This window comes from Salmo trutta, chromosome 5 (genome assembly GCF_901001165.1).
Source record: "Salmo trutta chromosome 5, fSalTru1.1, whole genome shotgun sequence".
Taxonomy (NCBI): Eukaryota; Metazoa; Chordata; class Actinopteri; order Salmoniformes; family Salmonidae; genus Salmo; species Salmo trutta.
In genome coordinates this window covers 21979994-22002450 of record NC_042961.1, presented here as the reverse complement: position 1 = coordinate 22002450, position 22457 = coordinate 21979994, and the positions used below count along the sequence as shown (strand labels likewise).

Below are 22457 nucleotides of genomic sequence, written 5' to 3'. Positions count from 1 at the left end.
CTTCAATCAGTGTAGATGAAGGGAAGGAGCCAGGTTAAAGAATGTTTTTAAGCCTTGAGACAATCGAGACATGGATTGTGTACGGGTGCCATTCAGAGGGTGAATGGGCAAGACAAAAGATTTAAGTGCCTTTGAACGGGGTATGGTAGTAGGTGCTAGGTTTTTCACACTCAACAGTTTCCCATGTGTATCAAGAATGGTCCACCACCCAAAGGACATCCAGCCAACTTGACACAACTTTGAAAAGAATTGGCGTCAACATGGGCCAGCATCCCAGTGGAATGCCTTCGACACATTGTAGAGTCCATGCCCCAACGAATTGAGGCTTTTCTGAGAGCAAAGAGGGTGGGTGCAACTCAATATTAGGAAGGTGTCCTTAATGTTTTGTTCACTCAGTGTATCCAGTGCATTCGGAAAGTATTCCACATTTTGTTACCTTATAGCCTTATTCTAAAATGTATTAAATAAATGTTTTTCCTCATAAATCTACACACAGTACCCCATAATGACAAACTGAAAACAGGTTTTTAGAAATTTTGCTATAATAAAATAAATACTTTATTTACATAAGTATTCAGACCCTTTGCTATGAGACTCGAAATTCAGCTCATGTGCATCCTGTTTAAACAACTTGGAGTCCACCTGTGGTAAATTCAATTGATTGGACATGATTTGTAAAGGCTCACACCTGTATATATAAGGTCCCACAGTTGACAGTGCATGTCAGCGCAAAAACCAAGCCATGAGGTCGAAGGAATTGTCCATAGAGCTCCAAGACAGGATTGTGTTGAGGCACAGATCTGGGGAAGGGTACCAAAATGTTTCTGCAGCATTGAAGGTCCCCATGAACACAATGGCCTCCATCATTCTTAAATGAAAGAAGTTTGGAACCACCAAGACTCTTCCTAGAGCTGGCTGCCCGGCCAAAAAAAGCAATCGGGGGAGAAGGGCCTTGGTCAGGGAGGTGACCAAGAACCTGATGGTCACTCTGACAGAGCTCCGGAGTTGCTCTGGGGAAATGGGAGAAACTTCCAGAAGGACAACCATCTCTGCAGCACTCCACCAATTAGGCCTTTACGGAAGCCACTCCTAAGTAAAAGGCACATGACAGCCCGCTTGGAGTTTGCCAAAAGGCACCTAAAGGACTCTCAGACCATGAGAAACAAGATTCTCTGGTCTGATGAAACCAAGATTGAACTCTTTGGCCTGAATGCCAAGCGTCACGTCTGGAGGAAGCCTGGCACCATCTCTACAGTGAAGAATGGTGGTGGCAGCATCAAGTTATGGGGATGTTTTTCAGCCACAGGGACTGGGAGATTAGCCAGGACTGAGGGAAAGATGAACGTAGCAAAGTACAGAGACATCCTTAATGAAAACCTGCTCCAGAGCGCTCTGGACCTCAGACTGGGGAGATGGTTCACCTTCCAATAGGACAACGACCCTAAGCAAACAGCCAAGACATTGCAGGAGTGGCTTTGGGACAAATCTCTGCATGATCCCGGACTTGAACCCGATCGAACATCTCTGGAGAGACCTGAAAATAGCAGTGCAGCGATGCTCCCCATCCAACCTGACAGAGCTTGAGAGGATCTGCAGAGAAAAATGGGAGAAACACCCCAAATACATGTGTGCCAAGCTTGTAGCGTCATACCCAAGAAGACTCAAGGCTGTAATCGCTGCTAAAGGTGCTTCAACAAAGTACTGAGTAAAGGGTCTGAATACTTATATAAATGTAATATTTCAAACTGTTTTTGCTTTGTCATTATTATTTTGTGTAGATTGATGAGGGGGAAAACTATGTAATCAATTTTAGAATGAGGCTGTTACGTAACAAAGTGTGGAAAAAGTCAAGGGTTCTGAATACTTTCAGAATACACTGTATATGCTTATGGTAACATTAATTCAATTTATTACGTTTGGTGGCTAAAAATCGGAGAGCTCTTGGCGGTTTTTAAGTAGGCTCTTTCTCAGTCCTTCCATATCCATCATCATCACAATGTGTTTTATATGGTCCGACTTCAGGGCAGGATTGCAGGGAAGGGACGAGGTGTGAGATGAAAGGGAGAGGGATTAAGAAGGAGGGAGAGAACAATGAAAGAGGTAATAAGGTGGAGGTACAGAGGAGGAGAGCAAGAGTCAGTACACCCCTATTGTGTGTGGCTGTGATGAACCGCGCCTTCTCTCCTCTTCCTCTTCCGTTCCTCCACACCTCTCTTCTTCTCTCCTCCGGGTGTGTTTACCCAGTGTTGAATCACAGGCTGACCTGTACTTGTGATGTCACCAGGTCACATGTCTGTCTGTTTGTGTTTGCTCTTCACAACCCGGACCTGAGGCACCGACTGGCAGGATCAACCAACCTCTGGTGTACAGTGTACACAGTCTTACTATGACAGACACAAAGTTTAGAGTTTTGTGTTTGCAGACACTAAAAGGGAACCATCAATACTCCTGAATGAGTCATTCATTAATGAGTCATTCATAAACCACCACTGTTCAAATGTGGGAAGACGTGTCCTCCTTCCACACACTTTATAAAAAACGGAGTAAAAAAACTTAATGTGAGCAATTAATCACCGTCGCTTATTCAAGAGGATAGACTCGTGGCGAACCTGAGGCGACACTGAGCAAGACTACGGCGTGTGTCTGTGTCTCTACTCTGCACTTATGCATGTCTGCGTAATTACTTGTTTACTTCAAGGAGGAGGATCAACAGCCCACACACCCCTCCTGTCCTCTCTATCCCACAAGCCCAGTGAATGGTGCTGACAGAGTCCAAAATAGTTCCTCTGCCAGACAAAAACAACACTTTCAGCACTTGTGGTGGGAGTAAGACAATCCCTGAGCTGAGGGTCAAACAGACACACACTCCCACCCTGGGACTGGCTGGCTGGGCTGGGGAATTATATGGGCGTTTCCTATAGGTGGACGGATGTGAAGCAGCCTAATCACCGGCGCAGGGAGGAGAGGGTTCAAAGGCGGGGCTTAGCCGTTTCCTGTGATGAGGTGGCTGGGTGAAGGCGGTGGGTAGCACAGCTGGGGGTGCATGGGCATCTCCTATAGGTGTGTTGTGTTGTTATCATCCCGACTGGGTGTTCCCTACCAAGGGCGGGGTTAAGGGGGTGTGTAGCATGGGCGTCTCCTATACAGCTAACTAGCGTTTTGTTGTGGTCCGCGGGGATGGGGGAGTGGAGGGAGTTCAGTTAAGAGGCAGGTCATGTGGGCAGATTAGCCTGATCAGACCCTGCCTAGGATTAGTCTGTCCCGTTGGTCAGGGATCTGTCTGGGCCTGGGAGGGAGGCAGACCTGACTAGCCTAGCCGCTACGCTACGACATGAAGCTCATATTAGCTCCACCACAGACACAGATGTCTACTGGGCTGTAGGAGGCTCCCTCAGCATGGCCCGTAGCCACTGTGCATTTGCAGTGGTAACCAACACCACATGGCCAGGGGCAGCCACAGGGAGTTAGAAAGCATGCTACTAGTCCCAGATACTCATGGGGAGAGATGCGATTCCCTCCCTCCCTGCTGCCTTCACATGAGCTCATTACAGACAGCTCAGATGAAATGTTCTCCAAAAGCCATCAATGTCAAAGAAGAGACCACAAGTGCTGGATGATTTCTAAGCGGTAGGTAATTGGGACACTACATTGGGAAACTACACTGCAAGCACATCCCTAGCAGTCCAGAGGTGTTATTTTCGGTATGCAACACCAGAAGCAGAACAACGCTGGCAGCATCTTCAGTGCGAGACACTTATTTCAGATGAGAACACTTCGGAAGCGTGATTGAAATGCTTGATGATCACAGCGGCTTTCAGTTTCAATGCAGATAGCCCACTTTGGTTTTCTGGCTTTGTTGCACAAACCGGCCAAAGCACTCGCATAGCGCAAACAACATCACGGCATGCCATTTCCAGGTTGGAAGACTTTCCTAAAGGCACAGACCGTTTTTTTGGTGATCAGGCTACAGATTTGCCAGTACAGTCCTTAATTCAGTTTATATAGTCAATGGCAGCACAGCAGTGGGCCTGCATGTGAGCACCAGAGCACCAGTCTTTGGGAGCGAGCCCCATGCGGCCTCCACAAGTCATAGCTTGCGTTATGCGAGCGCTTTGGCCGGTTTGTGCCACAAAGCCAGAAAACCAAAGTGGGCTAAGTCTCCTAGGCAACACAAGTATAGGCCTAGATGACAGCTGATGATGTGCTGCAACAGGTGTTTGAATTCATCCATCTCTTTTCATTCACTTAGAAGTCCTAGGACATATGAAACGGGTCTCAGAAGGGACGTTCTCTAAAAAGAGGCATCATTACTGAATGAAGTCATCGATGAAAGGGGAGTCAGGATAACGACACCCTAAATACACCTCTTCACACAGCGGCACAGCCTTCAGTCAGCATTCAGGGACCCGAGAGAGAATCTGTTTGACTCGGGGAAGATGGCGCCCATTGCCAGGCAACTGGCTGCCACATCTGATTAGAGGGCTGGGTGCTGATGGACTGGCCTCTCTGACCAGGAGGCATGTTGACATGCCCACATCGATCAGTGCGTGTCCCATCACGTCCAGGCCAGCTCTGCTCACAGTGATTTCCTCACCAGGCAGCTACGCAGACCACTGCAACAGGCCTGGGTGCCATCACACACATGGTAACGTGTTGGCTTCTCTCTCGCCATATGATTGTCAGGTAAGATTAGCCTACGTGCTTTTGAGTAGGACCTACATAGGGAAGGTTAGGAGGATCAAAATTGGGAAAAACGAAATCAATACCCATCTATCTGCATTAAAATGAATCACGGTCCTTCATGAGAAAGATCCATACTAAAGCAAACCACCCAGAATGATGCTGGTCCCTTGTGGCTGTGTGACACTGACTGGGCAGTGTGTACACAGTGTGACTGAAACCCACCAATTTTGACTAATTCAATTGAACTCAGTGAGGCGAAAAGGCTGAGCTGAGCGCCAGCGAGACAGAATATCCCCTGACGACATTAATGGGCCATTGTACAGTTCACCCATCCTGTCTGCCATACGTCGCACAGATAAAGTGAGAAAAGGCTTCTTAAAAAAAATGACCCATCAAATGAAATAAAGCTGTACGTCCCAGAGAAATACCATTCGGGTGCTTGAGAAGTATAAACAATTGTAAAACGCTGTTTAAAGCTTAAATAGCGTTATACTGCCTCGAACAGGATTAAGCAAATGAAGCCTGACAAGACTCTTTGGTGCAATTCCAGCTTAACGGGCATAAAGACAGACACACACAACACAGCATAGTAATCCCCCCCCACCCCGGCCCTCACATTCCATATCATCTCGTAATAAATTATCAATAGAGGCAGGAGACAGTCTACAACACCTTTACTGGCAGTCACTCCCTGGGGGGGGGGCTTGTCTGGAAGTGGTTACGCAACATGATTACAGTCTGAAGCTGAGTGTAGCTCCTCCTCCGCCTGCACCCCTAGAAATCACCACTAATGCCTCCCGTTAACACCCCTCCAGCACCACACCACCACATTGCCAGCCTGGCGGGGGCGCCGTGCCAGGGCCTGGCCTCCACCGGGACTACGCCAACAGGGGGATGCAAAGTAGACTTGTGGAGGCCGCATGGGGCTCGCTCCCAAAGACTGGTGCTCTGGTGCTCACATGCAGGCCCACTGCTGTGCTGCCATTGACTATATAAACTGAATTAAGGACTGTACTGGCAAATCTGTAGCCTGATCACCAAAAAAAAACAGTCTGTGCCTTTAGGAAAGTCTTCCAACCTGGAAATGGCATGGCGTGATGTTGTTTCACTTTCATTAGAGACAGGTGAGGAATTCAGTTTGGCCACACTGGTATTGACATTCCATCATTAATGAAAACAGTAAGGAGTCTCACCATCGAACAAACTCACACCCCAGTCTGACAGTAACAACTTCAGCAACTGGTGATTTTATCACAATCTACTTCTGCCAAGAGGACCTTCTAGGAGCTTACAGTGACACATGAAAACAGGACCCCTGCTGGTGAGAATCACACCACCATTAAACCAAGAGCCAAGGCTCTGGCAGATTCTGGCTTTGACTACTGAGAATATTAGTCAAAAGGCGATCATTGAATGAACAGTTCGAGGGGACTTGATGAGGGATACCAATGAAATGTTGGTCAAACAATGAGGAAAGAGGTCACTGCTGACTTGTCTGTATTCCAGCAGCCTAACCTGAATAACGTTTGCCACTATTAAAACCCTGGCCTCTGACCTGCCAAATGATAAAACATCTGTCCCCGGCTCGAATTGCTGGTAAATCTGGGCTGTTTGTGCATTTAAGCTGGCCTCCTAATTGTCTTAATGCGGCATTACTGTATTTATGTAATCAGCTCCAGCCCTATTTAAAATTACCTGGCCTGGAAGATCGTTCTAACATGGGAGGGGGGGAGAGAGAGAGAGAGACAGGCTAAATTAATCTTGAAATAACCTTGCCATAATTCTTGTATCTGGTTTACTGTTACTGAGAATGTGGCACTAAAGCAGAATAAACCAACTAATCTCAGACAAAAATGCTTTGCCTCACAGTGAGAGAGAGAGAGAGCACTTGGGTCTTAATGAGTATTACATAAGGTAGCATAACATAGGCCTACATCTGTTTGCAGACAGACAACATCTAGCGACAATTAATGACTCTTGAAATCTTAAGGCTGACTCCTGATTCTCTCAGTCATTCACACGCACTTGTGATTTAGGTTTGAGATGACTTGCTATGGCTCAGGTGGGGAAGGGGGAGAGACGTTGAAGAGATTAGAAGCATTGCTGTGTGGTGTGGGGTGGTGCCAGGACAAACAATGTAAGTGTGCAGTGTGCACATACAAACACACACACACACACCCATCCTGGCTGCATGTCTGCACGCTAGCAGAGCTCTGGCCAGACGGCAGGGGATAGTGGCAGCCTGCGAACGTGGGAAAAGGAGGGATTCAGTATAGGGGGCTACCCTGGGACCCGACATCATTGCGGCGCGGTCTGCATTTTTCATGCTGCGAGCGGGAGATCAGACAGACAATATTTTTTGGTATCGCAGATTAGGCTACTTGGAAACAGTCATCTGTCTGTTTTGTAGGGTATGCGTTAGCCAATTAAAAGCACCTCTTTCTCGCACTATTTACACACTCGCTCTCTCATCATTCGCTGCTTCACGTTCAACAGCACCTCTTCTCTCCTAGTTTGGGTGTGCGAGATCAAGTGCAGCTTTACACTATATGGGTGGTCTAAATGAAATGCATGAGGGGAGAAGCATGGTGCAGTTAGCCTATCTTAGCAAGGAAATTTACTTAAGTATGTTTAGGCTACAGGTTACTACAGTTTCAGGAAATAACTATTGATAATGAAAAGTTTAGGTGCAACGTTGCGCCTTTTCCTTTTCAATAAATATTGATAACCCATTTTTTTTGTCTTTGCATGGAAATCGTCCCGCTCCTAAAAAGGTAGCCTGTAGGCTATGCAAAACGTAAGAGGAAGTGCAAGTGTCCGCTCTCATCATTCTTGCTGCTTTAAGCTCAGTAGCCATACCTCTCCTCTCCTAGTTGGGCGTGTGAGATCAGGTTTGCGTGTGGTCTGTATTAAACAAAGCAGGCTATATGCATGGGGCGGAGAAACATGGGGGTTATCTTTCCATGGAAATGAACTTCCTAAATATAATAAAGCTATAGTTTAGGCCTACTACATTTTCTGGAAATAAATACTCATCACCCATATTTGTCTCTGCCTGCAGATCGTCCCGCTCCTATTAAAATATGCTATATTATGCAAAACGTAGCTCAAGAGAAAGTGCAAGTGCGATAAACCCCGTGCTTCTACGTTCCAACTCTGGATCTCTTTCAAACTACGTCTAGCCTATTGGCTGATACATCCCAGTAATACCAATAGCCTAATATAGCCTAATGGGCCAAGTGAGAATCTCTGGTAATTTAACCTATTTCTTGGGTTATTTTTGATATTGCCTACAGGGCGCAAAATTGCTGGGACCATGGCTGCCAAGCGATATGCCTGACCTATGCCTAAAATAACACTTGCAGGACTGCGGTCGGGTTCGGGGCTAGTTCTTGTGGGAGCGGGTGGGAGTCGGACTAACCTAACGTAGCGGGCGTTAAAAGACGCCTGAGCGGAGTCCCGATATTCGTTTTTCAGGGGAAACGGAAGTTAAGGTTGAATATACCGTATCCCTGAAAACCGGAAACATCCACCTTCTACCAAACCCGCGGAGAGTGAAGTCGGACAATAAGCCAGCAGGAGTGAGCGGGTACGGTATGAAAAGCTGCGGGAGCGGGAGGATGAAATCAGTCCCGCGCAGACCTCCAATTCAATAGCATTTCCACTCCCAAAGAAAACAGGGCAGATGAAGACGGTTGTTTTTTCCGTGATGAGGAAGAGGGTGTGGGTATGTGGGGTGGATGGTCAAACACACATTGGTCAGTACCAACACCCCCTCTCCCTCTCTCTCCTTCCAACCTCTTTCCACCTCCATCAATATTTCCGAGAAAAAGAAAAGTGTGAGAGGAGAGCAGTGGGAAGCAGTAAGAGAACACTCAATAGTTTCAAGTGACTGACAGTGAGAGAGATGAAAAATCGAAAGAGACTGAAAAGGAGTTTGAGAGGAGAAAACTAGGAGACATTGCTATGTAGCTAGAAGAGAGGAGATGAGCGAGAGAGAGAGAGAGAGAGAGTGAGAGAGTGAGAAAGAGAGCGAGATGAGAAAGAGATGGAAAGCAGGGCAGGGATGAGCGGAGGGTATGGCAGCAATCACTCTGGCCAAATCAGTGGAGATGAACTGGGCTGCAGCCAGCCAGGGAGAGAGGTTGAGACTGGGCACAGAGCTCCATCTCCGGCTTTCAGCCTTTCAGTCTCTCAGTCACTCACTCTCTCTTTGTCTCTCTCACTCGATCACTCACCAGGGTTCTAAATATAAAAAAATGTATTGGTTGCAAAAAACGAATATGTAACACTGTAAAGACACTAGCTTATTATAAAAGCTAAAATCATGACGCGAATTACAGGGGAGCTGAATGAGACGTTAGCGCCTCTAAATGAGAAGCTAGCTCCCCTAAATGCAACAAAAGTCAAACTTGGGGGGGGGGTCTCTAAATAATGAAATTTAACCATTCTCCTATTTTTTTAAAAAGCAGTGGTAAATATGACAATAAAAGCTTCCAATGAAATGAACACCCCCACCTCTCTGTCATGGTTTAAACCATTTAGTTCTACAGTATGTGGTGGCGCTGTCCACTCAGTAGTGCTGAATTTCAGCTTTAGCTGAGCTCCTTTACACATTGATTTTCCTTTGTACTTCCTCATTTTTGCTATTTGTTTGCCATGCGTCGTTGATAAAAAATATCCTTTATTCCGATTCATTACATTTATCCATTGATGTATCATTGTTTGTTGTTGTCAGTAGCTCTTTAGATCACTCATTGCTTTGTTTTTCAGGTGCTCGTGGGTGCTCGTGTTCTCCCTGCCATCCGTGACCAGAAGTAGCAGACCATTTATATACCTTTATTCTTTTCAAACAATATTTGTTTTCTTTCCTGGATCAGCTGGTGGTCGACAATATCACTAGACGACACACCTACAGCTGGACACCAATGCGCATCCAATCCATCCAACAAGTATACGTTAATGAAAGTAGGCCTGTTGATGACTCTTTTGGTTAAAAGCATTCGATTTTGCAACTGCATAGACCTACATTATTTTGGATATGTGTGCCCAGGAGAGCTTTCACAGTGTAACATCATGAAATGTTAAGTAGGCATAGTTACACATACAGTGTATTTTAAGCGATTACCAAGACCCATAATTAGTACAGGGCTTAAGTTCAATGTTTTAATTCAATTCTTATTTGTTAATAATGACAAATAACACTGTCATAAATGTCATTAATGCAAGGATAGAAAGTTAGTGTTTTATGTCACACGATCTGTGAAGACTCCAGGCATTAATTCATGAACTACGGTGTAAAACATGTTTTGATTCAAGTCATGTATTACATTGAATGTAGGCTTCCTATTCTGCCAGGTTACAACAGGCTACAACAGCCAAAGATGTAACATGCGTTCCTCAAAACACCACCCAGAGAGAACGTTTGCTAACAAGTGACAAACAAATCCTTGTGATGTGGATGCTGAGGAACTTAAAACTTGTGACTCTCTACTTCAGTCCTGTTGATGTGGATTGGGGCATGTTCCCTCCTCTGCTTCCTGAAGTCAACAATCAACTCCTTTGTTTGCTGAAGTTGAGGGAGAGGTTGTTGTCATGACACCACAATGCCAGTTCACTTACCTCCTCCCTATAGGCTGACTCATCGTTGTTGGTTATCATGCTGTGGTCTCGTCAGCAAACTTGATGATGGAGTCGGTGCTGTGCAAAGCCACGCAGTCGTGGGTGAACAGGGAGTACAGCAGAGGACTGAGGACACATCCCTGGGGGGACCCTGTGTTAAGAGTCAGTGTGGAGGAGGTGTTGTTGCCAATCCTCACAGCCTGTGGTCTGCTCGTCAGGAAGTCCAGGATCCAGTTGCAGAGGGTGATGTCCAGGCCCAGGGCTCTGAGCCTTGTGAATAGCTATGGAAATGGCATCTTCCTTGGATCTGTTTGAGCGGTAGGCAAATTGGAGTGAGTCCAGTGTGCCTGGCATGCTGGCCTTGATGTTGGCCATGAACAGCCTCTTAAACCACTTTACGATAATTGAGGTGAGCGCGACGGGGCGATAGCCATTTGGGCATGTCACCTTGTTTTTCTTGGGCACAGAGACGACGGTGGTCTCCTCTAAGCAGGCGGGGACTACAGCCTGGGACAGGGACAGGTTGAAGTTGTCCGAGAAGACACCCGCCAGCTGGTCAGCACACACTCTGAGGACGTGGCCAGTGATGCCATCTGGGTCGGCGGCTTGGCGAGTATTCACTCTTTTGAGAGTTTTCTTCACGTCAGCCTCGGAGAGCGAAAGCACCTGGTCGTCTGGAGCAGCGAGAGTCTGCCTGAATGGCTCAGTATTGTCTGCCTCGGAGCGAGCATAGCATGTGTTAAGCTCGTCTGGGAGGAAGGCTTTGGTTGGCACCCCACAGTTGGATTTGTCTTTGTAGTCTGTGATAGTCTGTAGTCCTTGCCACATGTGACGCGAATCGGAGTTGTCATACATCAATTCAAGTTTGAGTCTGTATTGTCTTTTTGCGTCCCTAATGGCTATGCGGAGTGAAACAAAGGAGGTGCTTCCACAATACTGACGATGGATCAGCTCCTAGAAAGATGATATCACGTATGGTTGCAAATATTGAGGAAGCTTATTCTATGATAATGCACTAAATCGAGATTTGTTGTTGTTGTTACATATCGTGAAATATATGAAGGCAAAAATTACAGTAGCCTACAATTAGCAAAATAGAACTCGAATGAACATGAAATTGGTTTCAATATTGTAAAATTATATAGGCCTATGTAGCCTATACTGTAGGCTATTTATCTTTTAATGCAATCATCTTGGTTTTCATGTTTATCCCTCGCTTGTTTGTAACAATTGCAAAGACATTGTGCAACTTTGTATTTGTAGTCAACTTCGTTGTGAAGTCAACAGCGGTCACAGAGAGACAGATAAACATCTTGATTCTATGTTTAGTGGAGATCTTCTGTGTATAAAGTGACGCGGTAGGGGAAAAAAACGTATCTGTCGATGCACTTAGAGTGGTCTGAGGCAGTCGGTAAATAACAAGCGTTTTGTGCAACCTTAGTAACGATGGTGTTGGGAAACAGCTCGGATATTTAACGATGCTTCAACGAAAGTTCTAATGATGAACAAGATGCTTTTGGGAAACCGGGTCCAGATCTTTTGACCTGGTTGTGCTAAAGCAAGCTGTTTCAGCTGTTAGTAGTAATGGTGCAGTCTTAGACGCTATCGAATCTGCACTCGCTTTTTTTTCTAAGGACCTCGGAATCAACGGTACAGCGGAGCCTTATCAGTACAACAATAATTATCTGGGAGATTTTTTTTCCTAGTCGCAAGGCTCCCAAAATAAAACTCCTGGTCGCACAGCAAAATTGGTCACACTTTGTAGCACTGTCACTTCCTCTATGTTTCTCTCTCTCTCTCACAGGCATCCAGCACTCAATGTCCCTTTGTCCTGGCACCCAGGCCTGCTTATTCATCTTACCATCTGTATGATAAAGTGCCACCTGAACCCGGACCAAGAAGCCATGTGAACTCAACTCTCAGCATAGCAGGGGGGTGGATGGATGGAAGCAAGATGGCGCCGAAAGACATCCCTCCGCCCAGTACCCTGCCCTGAACTTTAGTCACTGTTACTAGCCGGCTCCCACCCGGTACTCTACCCTGCACCTTAGAGACTGCTGCCCTATGTACATAGAGTCATTGAACACTGGCCAATTTAATAATGTTTGCATACTGTTTTACCCACTTTATATGTACAGTATTCTAGTCATGGCTCATCCTATATAACTACTGCTGTACACACCTTTTCTATTCATATACTGTCCATACTGTTTATACACACCTGGGCTGTCCCCAACTAAAACAAATCTTTGTTGAACTAGTCATCTGTTCTTTCGACCAATCGATTGGTCGACATTTTTAAACATGTCTTTTTCCCTACACCATGTGTGTTATAATAAAATCAACTATATGTAGGCTACTGAGCTTGTCTGATGCTTTAAGCACACTGTGACTAAATAAGACACAAATGACTCGAGGGAGCCAGAGATCAAGATAACATAACCAGAAAAAAAAGAAAACTGCTCCCGACCCTCTTCCTCCCGCTGCTGCTGGCCTTCGCAGATTGACAACCTTTTCCATTCGGAGTGCCAATTTATCTTACCATTTCTACCGATCTGAGTGCCAGTTATGATTTTTATATGCACATTTTCATGGAACAGTTTAATTTCATTTATAATAATGCCTTTGTATCTCAAAATCATTATCATGTGGTTAATCAAAATTCTAAAAGTAACTTCCATTGCCAACTATGTAAAAATAGCCTACATAAAGCCAACAAATAAAAACATTGCAGCCTGCAGGCAGAAAATATCCTGATAAAAATAAATATCCTATAAATCACATTGGCTATGCATGGTCTGTCTGCAAGGAACTTTAAACATTGTATCACTATTAACTTGGGTCAGGCCTGAAGCTCCTGCTAGCAAACTTGCAACATTGAAATAAACCAAAATGTGTTCCTCACAAGTCTAACCTAGGTTGTGTGGTCTGCAAACAACGCGTCCACTCCGACAATGACAATGCTAAAATACTGAAATAATAATATATTGAACACATTAACAGAAATTACCTTAACCAAACAAACATTGTAGATTAGAATATATATATATATATATATATATATATATATACTTTAGACTGCTCGACTAAAAAAAGCTTGTGTGGCCTACCACTTTGTGGCTGAGCCATTGTTGCTCCTAGATGTTTCCACTTCATAAATTACAGTTGACAAGGGCAGCTCTAGCAGGGCAGAAATTTGACAAACTGACTTGTTGGAAAGGTGGCAACCTATGACGGTGCCACGTTAAAAGTCACTGAGCTCTTCAGTACACGCCATTCTACTCCTAATGTTTGTCTATGGAAATTGCATGGCTGTATGCTCAATTTTATACACCTGTTAGCAACGGGTGTGGCTGAAATAGCTGAATCCATTAATTTGAAGGGGTGTCCACAGACTTTTGGCCATGTAGTGTATATATTCCAGACTGACATTTCTCGTTCTGATATTTCTTACATTTTTTGTATTACTGCACTGTTGGAACTAGCTTCACCTTCGTTAACATCTGCAAATCTGTGTACGAGACCAATAAACTTTGATTTGATTAGGATGGGATAACACAACTTCGGATCAACTCAATAAAACAAGAGTGGTAAGGTCAACAGAAACCCAACAGCCCAAACACAGGAGCTGAGGCAGTAACGTTACTAAAACACACTTCCAAGGCAGCCCTACATCACTTGTTCCATTGGGAGCCACACTTCAAAAGGAGCTGATGATGAATGTGTAAATACAATGTTTTTGTATTTTTTTGTTGTTGAAATAATTGTTTATTTGCACATAGGGCTAAGTGATAGATTCCCAGTCGTAATTATTTTACATTTGCTTTTCTAACCCCGAGCCATTTCTGAACCCGCATAGGGCGAATAAAAATGCAGCGGAGGATAACATAAACTAAGTCAAAAATTGGCATCTTCTGTGTTTACAGCTAGCCCCTGCCTTTTAGCTTGGATTAAAAACTCCTCTGCTGCCTGCCTAAACATCAACAACATAAGACCTACAGCACAGAAAATTGCCATTGCTATGGGATCCCAATAAGCAAAAACACTTTGTGTGGAAGTAATCTTACCTGTGTTACCATGAACGATATGATTGCTATTGCACAATACAATAAAAGGTTCTTATAGAACTCCACCAATAACTATGATCTTTGGGAAGTACCATATGAACCATGTCAGTCACAAATGGTAGGCCTATATTGTGTCCTTCAATGACCAGCAATATATAAAATGGGGGTGAAAACTGGGTGAGGAATAGAAGGGTGGGGAATGAGAGAGAGAGAGAGAGAGAGAGAGAGAGAGAGAGAGAGCGAAAGGGAGAGAGGGAGATGCTGTGATGTTGGCCGTATGTGTTAATGAGCCTTGACTGCTTTCGATGCAAAACGGCCAAAACCCACAGACACGCCTTGCCCCAGAGACGCCAAATTCTTATACCAAACCAACCCCTAGCCCCTACCCCATTAGCACTTCTGATATGAAATTAGTGTACATGAGCAATATGGCAACAACAAAAAATCCACCCAGCCTTTCACAGGACATGACCTGGTGATGTCATTATGAGTCAACCAAATTCCTTCCATTATTCTCAGACAATAATCCAGACACCTGATGCAACAGTTGCACTCACAGATTATACATTTGATTGAGTTGAATGAGTTTAAAGCTTATGAAAGAAGAGTTAGCCTATGGTTTCACCAAAAGGAACGTTGTACACGCCATTAGTATGTCAATACACCACTTTCCTACAATGACACACAGACCATCACCCCACCACAACAGTGGGTGGGCCAGAGTGCAGCGAGTCCTGGACTGTCATGGGCACCGTGTTAACAAGGTCCATTAGTCCTGGAGGTGAACCCAGTGTGAAGCAGACCGGTCTGGTAATGGTGAAATCAGTTCATTTGACTGATGTTCTGATGTTAAAGTGGAAGTCCAATGATAGTGAATCTGTCTATATAACAAGTATTTGTGAAGAGATGACTGGTCAACATGTATAGCAATAGCCTAACAAAATATGAATCATCATGACTCATGATCACACTAATTTACAACATGATAATTATCACATAATGAAGAGAAAAATGAATAAGGCTATTTTGATTAAATTATGGTCCATGTAACCCTTATCAATCTAATACACTAACTTTAATTGAACAATAGAATATTAGTTTCAATTTCTCAATCACACACATTTATGTCAAACGTTACATGCGAATACACTATACAATGCAGCAAAGACAGCTGTTAGCCAGGGGAGTCAGTATAATATCAAATTAAAATAATGAAAACAAACCAAATATATTGTCCTCATTCCAACCACCAAAGATAAATCAAGTAGCCTGAAGAGCAGGTGCGTCAAAACATATAGCGTATAGCGAACTCAATTTAGTCGTGTCTGCTATTCTGTTATTTCGTAGGTAAAAGTTTATTTTGGAGATAAACGCTCTATTTCACCATATTACCAGAGTTCTACCTGTGTAATGGCACAATCAAACGTTGGGTAGTTTACCGGAAGTCTCCATTCATTCATTCGAATAACCTACTTTATGTTTTTATGTTGTTACATGAATCGCACCGATACATTGTAACGTTTCGCGGTGTGCGACATTCCAATGTGAACAAAGATGGATACATGAACGGATACATATAACATTGCTGTTAAACCGTTCTCGCGAGTGAAGTTTAAAGCATCTCGTCAGTCAACTCAACTCCCAGAGAACAATGAACAGATTCCGAGCAATGCAGCATCCCGTGCCTCAATTCAACAGCTCTATATACCGTTAGTCACAGACAATGCGCAAGAGGCTAAAACTTCTACTCAGTGTTTCCCCTGCCTCTAGTTGGCACCACATCGACAAACCTCTGATAATTATTCCTAAAAACTCAAAATAAAGACTGTAAAGTTGTACGAAAGTAACGGTTCTGTGTAATAACAACATCTTAACCCAATGTATGTACATGTATTTTCAAAACAACAGATCAAAACACACTAAAATAGTAGCACGAACAACTCACCTTTTCATTCGGGAAAATGTTTCCGGATAGCCTACGGTAGTAACCTTCGCTTCAGCTGCAGGATTCTCAAACCCCCCCAAAAATCCGCACACCAATTTCAGCAGGCATTGAATTCTTCATAACGTGCTCTGTGAGACTGTGCTGGGCTGGAAGCTGGGTGGGGGGAGGGGTGGCGCCATTACCTGCCGACCGAAACAACGTCAGGCAGTCTCCCAAATAAAATCACAGTGGAGGGGGCGTTTGAGAAACAGAGACGAGACTTTTTGCATGTTTGATGGTACTCGACCGCGCAGACCGTAGCGCGAAACATTCTGTACAGGAAAAAAAAGATTACTCAGTTTAGCAGTGTTCTGCTGTGATAATGGTCATACTGAGTAGCTTAATAATGACTATACGATGTTAATAGTGGGAGCAAGGTGTAATTATATGTAGCCTCATCGACTTTGAAATAGGCTATAGAATAATTTGACATGGAATAATGTTAGTAATCATGCAATAGAGTAACTAAAATAAATATTTCTAATCAAATTACATTTCATTAGTCACATGCGCAGAATACAACAGGTGTAGACCTTGCAGTGAAATGCTTACTTACAAGCCCCTAACCAACAATGCAGTTTAAAAAAGATGAATAAGAATAACAAATAAAAGGAACAAGTAATTAAAGAGCAGCAGTAAAATAACAATAGTGAGACTATATACAGGGGGTACCGACACAGAGTCAATGTGCGGGGGCCCGGTTAGTCGAGGGAATATGTACATGTAGGTAGAGTTATTTAAGTGACTATGCATAGATAATAACAGAGAATGGGGGGGGGGGGGGCAATGCAAATAGTCTGGGTAGCCAATTGATTAGATGTTCAGGAGTCTTATGGCTTGGGGTTAGAAGCTACTTAGAAGCCTCTTGGACCTAGACTTGGCGCTCCGCTGCAGCTTGCCGTGCGGTAGCAGAGAGAACAGTCTATGACTAGGGTGGCTGGAGTCTTTGACAATTTTTAGGGCCTTCCTCTGACACCGCCTGGTATAGAGGTCCTGGATGTCAGGAAGCTTGGCCCCAGTGATGTACTGGGCCGTACGCACTACCCTCTGTAGGACCTGGGTGAGCACTCAAATATTATGAGCTTCACCATACGCATTTTGAATTTGTCTGGATGGTGACATTAACCAGCCACAGACCTACTGTATATTCAGTAGAGGGTATGGAGGGTACGCTATTGACTTCAGTAATGATTAGAGCCATCACATGTCAAAATCAATACATGGCAACTAACTGGCCCCTATATTAGAACAGATATTTCAGCAATCAGCATTGAGGGTGTTATGCATGCCTTGGGGTTGTAGCCAACTAGAATAACAAAACTTGTCTAAATGGCCTCCCGAGTGGTGCAGCGGTCTAAGGCACTGCATCGCAGTGCTTGAGGTGTCACTGTCACAGCTGGCCATGAGTCCCATAGGGTGGCGCACAATTGGCCCAGCGTCGGCTGGGTTAGGGGAGGGTTTGGCCGGGGCTCTAGCAACTGCTTGTGGCGGGCCGGGCGCCTGCAGGCTAACTTCGGTTGTGAGTTGAATTGTGTTTCCTGCGACACATTGGTTCAGCTGGCTACCCGGTTAAGCTTGTGGGTGTTAAAAAAAGTATATAAAAACTTGTCTAATTATGACCCCTCTATGGAAAGATGAGACTAACGAATATGATAGTGAATATGATAGGGTTCTCTGTTTTGCTCTACGACCCCCACAAGCATCTTGGGACTCGTCTGAAGTCGGTATAGCCGATCTGCCAACTTCTGTCTGTAGCGTCTGAATAGTTTGGACTACTCGTCTGGAAAGGTGAGACTTTCACGTAGTGGTGTAAAGAACTTTAGTAACAATGCTTGTAAGTACCACCTAAGTCGTTGTTTGGGGGTATCTATACTTTACTATTGATATTTTTTACAACTTTTACTTCACTACATTCCTAAAGAAAATGATGTACTTTTTACTCCATATAGTTTCCCTAACACCCAAAAGTACTCGTTATATTTTAAATGCTTAGCAGGACATGAAAATGGTTTGATTCACACACTTATCAAGAGAACATTTATTATATTTTTTATTTATTTAACCTTTATTTAAGTCAGTAAAGAACAAATTCTTATTTACAAAAACTGCCTTGTTCAGGGGCAGAACAACAGATTTTTATCAAGAGAACATTTATTATATTTTTTATTTATTTAACCTTTATTTAAGTCAGTAAAGAACAAATTCTTATTTACAAAAACTGCCTTGTTCAGGGGCAGAACAACAGATTTTTACCTTGTCAGCTCTGGGATTCGATCCAGCAACCTTTCGGTTACTGGCCCAACGCTCTAATCACTAGGCTACCTGCCGCCCCTCTGATCTGGTGGACTCACTGAATACATGCTTCGTTTGTAAATTATGTGTGAGTGTTGGAGCGTGCCCCTGGCTATCCGTAAATTTAAAAAACAAGAAAATGGTGCTGTCTGGTTTGCTTAATATAAGGAATATGAAATGACTTACACAATTACTTTTACTTTTGATACTTAAGTATATTTTAGCAATGAAATGTACTTCTGATACTTAAGTATATTTAAAATCAAATACTTTTAGACTTTTACTCAAGTAGGATTTCACTGCGTGACTTTGTTTTTCACTTGAGTCATTTTCTTTTAAGGTATCTTTACCTTTACTCAAGTACGACAATTGAGTACTTTTTCCACCACTGCTCTCACGAATAATGTCAGTTGTTTTGATCTAGGATGCCCACAGGTCTCACAAGACTCGTCTGAAGTTCCCCCAGCACCAGGTGAAAAAATTAAAGTACATTTGAAGTCGGAAGTTTACATACACTTAGGTTGGATTCATTAAAACTCATTTTTCAACCACTCCACAAATTTCTTGTTAACAAACTATAGTTTTGGCAAGTCGTTTAGGACATCTACTTTGTGCATGACACAAGTAATTTTTCCAACAATTGTTTACAGACAGATTATTTCACTTATAATTCACTGTATCACAATTCAAGTGGGTCAGAAGTTTACATACATTAAGTTGACTGTGCCTTAAAACAGCTTGGAAAATTCCAGAAAATGATGTCATGGCTTTAGAAGCTTCTGATAGGCCAATTGACATCATTTGAGTCAATTGGAGGTGTACCTGTGGATGTATTTCAAGGCCTACCTTCAAACTCAGTGCCTCTTTGCTTTTCATGGGAAAATCTAAAGAAATCAGCCAAGACCTCAGAAAAAAATTGTAGACCTCCACAAGTCTGGTTCATCCTTGGGAGCAATTTCCAAATGTCTGAAGGTACCACGTTCATCTGTACAAACAATAGTACACAAATATAAACACCATGGGACCACGCAGCCGTCATACCACTCAGGAAGGAGACGCATTCTGTCTCCTAGAGATGAACGTACTTTGGTGACCGAAAAGTGCAAATCAATCCCAGAACAACAGCAAAGGACCTTGTGAAGATGCTGGAGGAAACAGGTACAAAAGTATCTATATCCACAGTAAAACGAGTCCTATATCGACATAACCTGAAAGGCCGCTCAGCAAGGAAGAAGCCACTGCTCCAAAACCGCCATAAAAAAGCCAGACTATGGTTTGCAACTGCACATGGGGACAAAGATCATACTTTTTGGAGAAATGTCCTCTGGTCTGATGAAACAAAAATAGAACTGTTTGGCCATAATGACCATCGTTATGTTTGGAGGAAAAAGGGGGAGGCTTGCAAGCCGAAGAACACCATACCAACCGTGAAGCATGGGGATGGCAGCATCATGTTGTGGGGGTGCTTTTCTGCAGGAGGGACTGGTGCACTTCACAAAATAGATGGCTTCATGAGGATGAAAAATGATGAGGATATATTGAAGCAACATCTCAAGACATCAGTCAGGAAGTTAAAGCTTGGTCGCAAATGGGTCTTCCAAATGGACAATGACCCCAAGCATACTTCCAAAGTTGTGGAAAAATGGCTTAAGGACAACAAAGTCAAGGTATTGGAGTGGCCATCACAAAGCCCTGACCTCAATCCTATAGAAAATTGGTGGGCAGAACTAAAAAAGTGTGTGCGAGCAAGGAGGCCTACAAACCTGACTCAGTTACACCAGCTCTGTCAGGAGGAATGGGCCAAAATTCACCCAACTTATTGTGGGAAGCTTGTGGAAGGTTACCTGAAACGTTTGACCCAAGTTAAACAATTTAAAGACAATGCTACCAAATACGAATTGAGTGTATGTAAACTTCTGACCCACTGGGAATGTGATGTTAGAAAAAAAAGCTGAAATAAATCATTCCCGCTACAATTATTCTGACATTTCTCATTCTTAAAATACAGTGGTGATCCTAACTGACCTTATTTTTACTTGGATTAAATTGTGAAAAACAGAGTTTAAATGTATTTGGCTAAGGTGTATGTATACGTCCTACTTCAACTGTATATATGGAGACTGTTTAGTTCCAAAAATAAAGGGTTTAAATACATGTAAAAAAAAAAATTAAATAAACTATAAAAACATTTTAAAAGTGTTTCCTAATCTTTCTTATATCTTTTCCTTGAGATTTTTTTTGGGGGACTATATGTTGTTCCATGTAGTGAATCTGTTGCGTTTGTATGCGTTTGTATAGGCTAATAGCAGTATGGCCAAATAAATAAAAAAAGATTGTTCAACGGGTCTTAAAATTCTAAATCCAATAGCAAAATGATCCTTGGTATGACCTTCTTAAAGCAATTCCATATAGTTTAGTAGAACCCCCCCCCCCCCCAGACAGAGTTTATACTGTAATGGTTAAACTAATTTAGCGTCTGGTGATGTCACCAGGCACGCAAAAACTCCATTCCACCAAAACAGGCTGAAATGTCAGGCATTCTTTTCAAACAACTCTTACACTAAAATTGTATTATCATGATTTTCACAATTTCTAACTATTATTCCAACCTCATAGTTTGGAAATGTATATAAAACACAGGAAATCAAGTTTTTAACTGCACTGGGCCTTTAACTCTGATCAAGCTTTGTGACTGTGTTATGGTGTTAGTGGCACACAGCCAAGCTGTGATATCTTTAATCCAACAGTAGTTGTTTTCAAAGGTGGCAAATGTCCAATCCAGAGAGAGACCATAACGCGACTTTGAACTCTGAGACGAGTCTGTCATAACAGCGTGAGTTGATTCACACAACATGACTGGAAACAGTTTTCACACGAAACTGTATATGACTAAATAGGTGGAGGATTTTCAGTAAATTCCACAGAGGAAGGAAGGGAGGAGAGAGACCGGCCAACGTTAAACTTTATATTGGCGGATGAATAGTTGTGTGAACCCTCAGGGTGTGAGGCTTTACTTGTAAAATGATAGGGCGGGGAGGGATTGTGGGGGAAATTAAACTTTTTAATACAGGGAGAAAAGTTCCACGCACCACCATACAACACATGAGGTAGTACTTATCGCAAGGGACATTTGTGGAACTTCACATAAGGAGAAGCTTAGGTAAACACATTGTTAAAGGCAGTAATCGTGTTAAGTCAACAAATACTGTGTTTGACTGCCTACACACTCCCTGCTACAATTCCATAGCACCACATAGTATAGAAAGCTGTAGCTGTGGTGTGAAAGGAGGACAAAATAATTCAAACCCTAATGAGAAAATACATGGAGTTAATCTAAGGAAGTCCGTGTTAGCACTAGGAGCACAGCACAATCTGATCCATAATAAGTCACGTTAGGCTACTTTGTGTGTCACATTTTTTTTATACAGTTCTCTGAGAAAAACAGAACAATATGATTGAAATACCACAATTGTGTGACTCAACGTGATCATCAAGAAAAGGCCTATTGGGCTCTGTTCTAAGCTTTCCTCCTTTGTTGGGAGCTTGTACTTTGAGAGGATTGGTCCATTTTTGATCCCTTTCCAGCTAATTTGCAGTGCAACAGGTGCTTGCTCCAACTCTTCATCCGCATCCATCACTAGGATCAAAAAACACTTTTGAAAGCTGCAGCACAGCCTGCACACGAATGAAATAAAGGCCAGAGAATATCACAAACGCAACCTAGAAAACAAAGTGTACCACGTGAATGCTACTGAGTGTCCTATAAGAACTGTTACAGAGAAGATGGCCCTACTCCAAGAAAAGACATT

At 43.3% G+C, this 22457-nt stretch overlaps 1 protein-coding gene across 7 annotated transcripts in view; it reads right to left on the bottom strand.

The window, feature by feature from the left end:
- LOC115193869 (inactive ubiquitin carboxyl-terminal hydrolase 54) overlaps window positions 1-22457 on the bottom strand; it is a 109953-nt gene that overhangs the window by 60049 nt on the left and 27447 nt on the right. The window contains exon 2 of one of the 7 annotated variants that reach the window (XM_029752973.1): window positions 16318-16628. The exons of the other annotated variants lie outside the window; for them this stretch is intronic. The gene's annotated coding sequence lies outside the window, so the exon portion shown is untranslated. The remainder of the gene's footprint in view (window positions 1-16317; window positions 16629-22457) is intronic. 7 annotated transcript variants of the gene reach the window in all.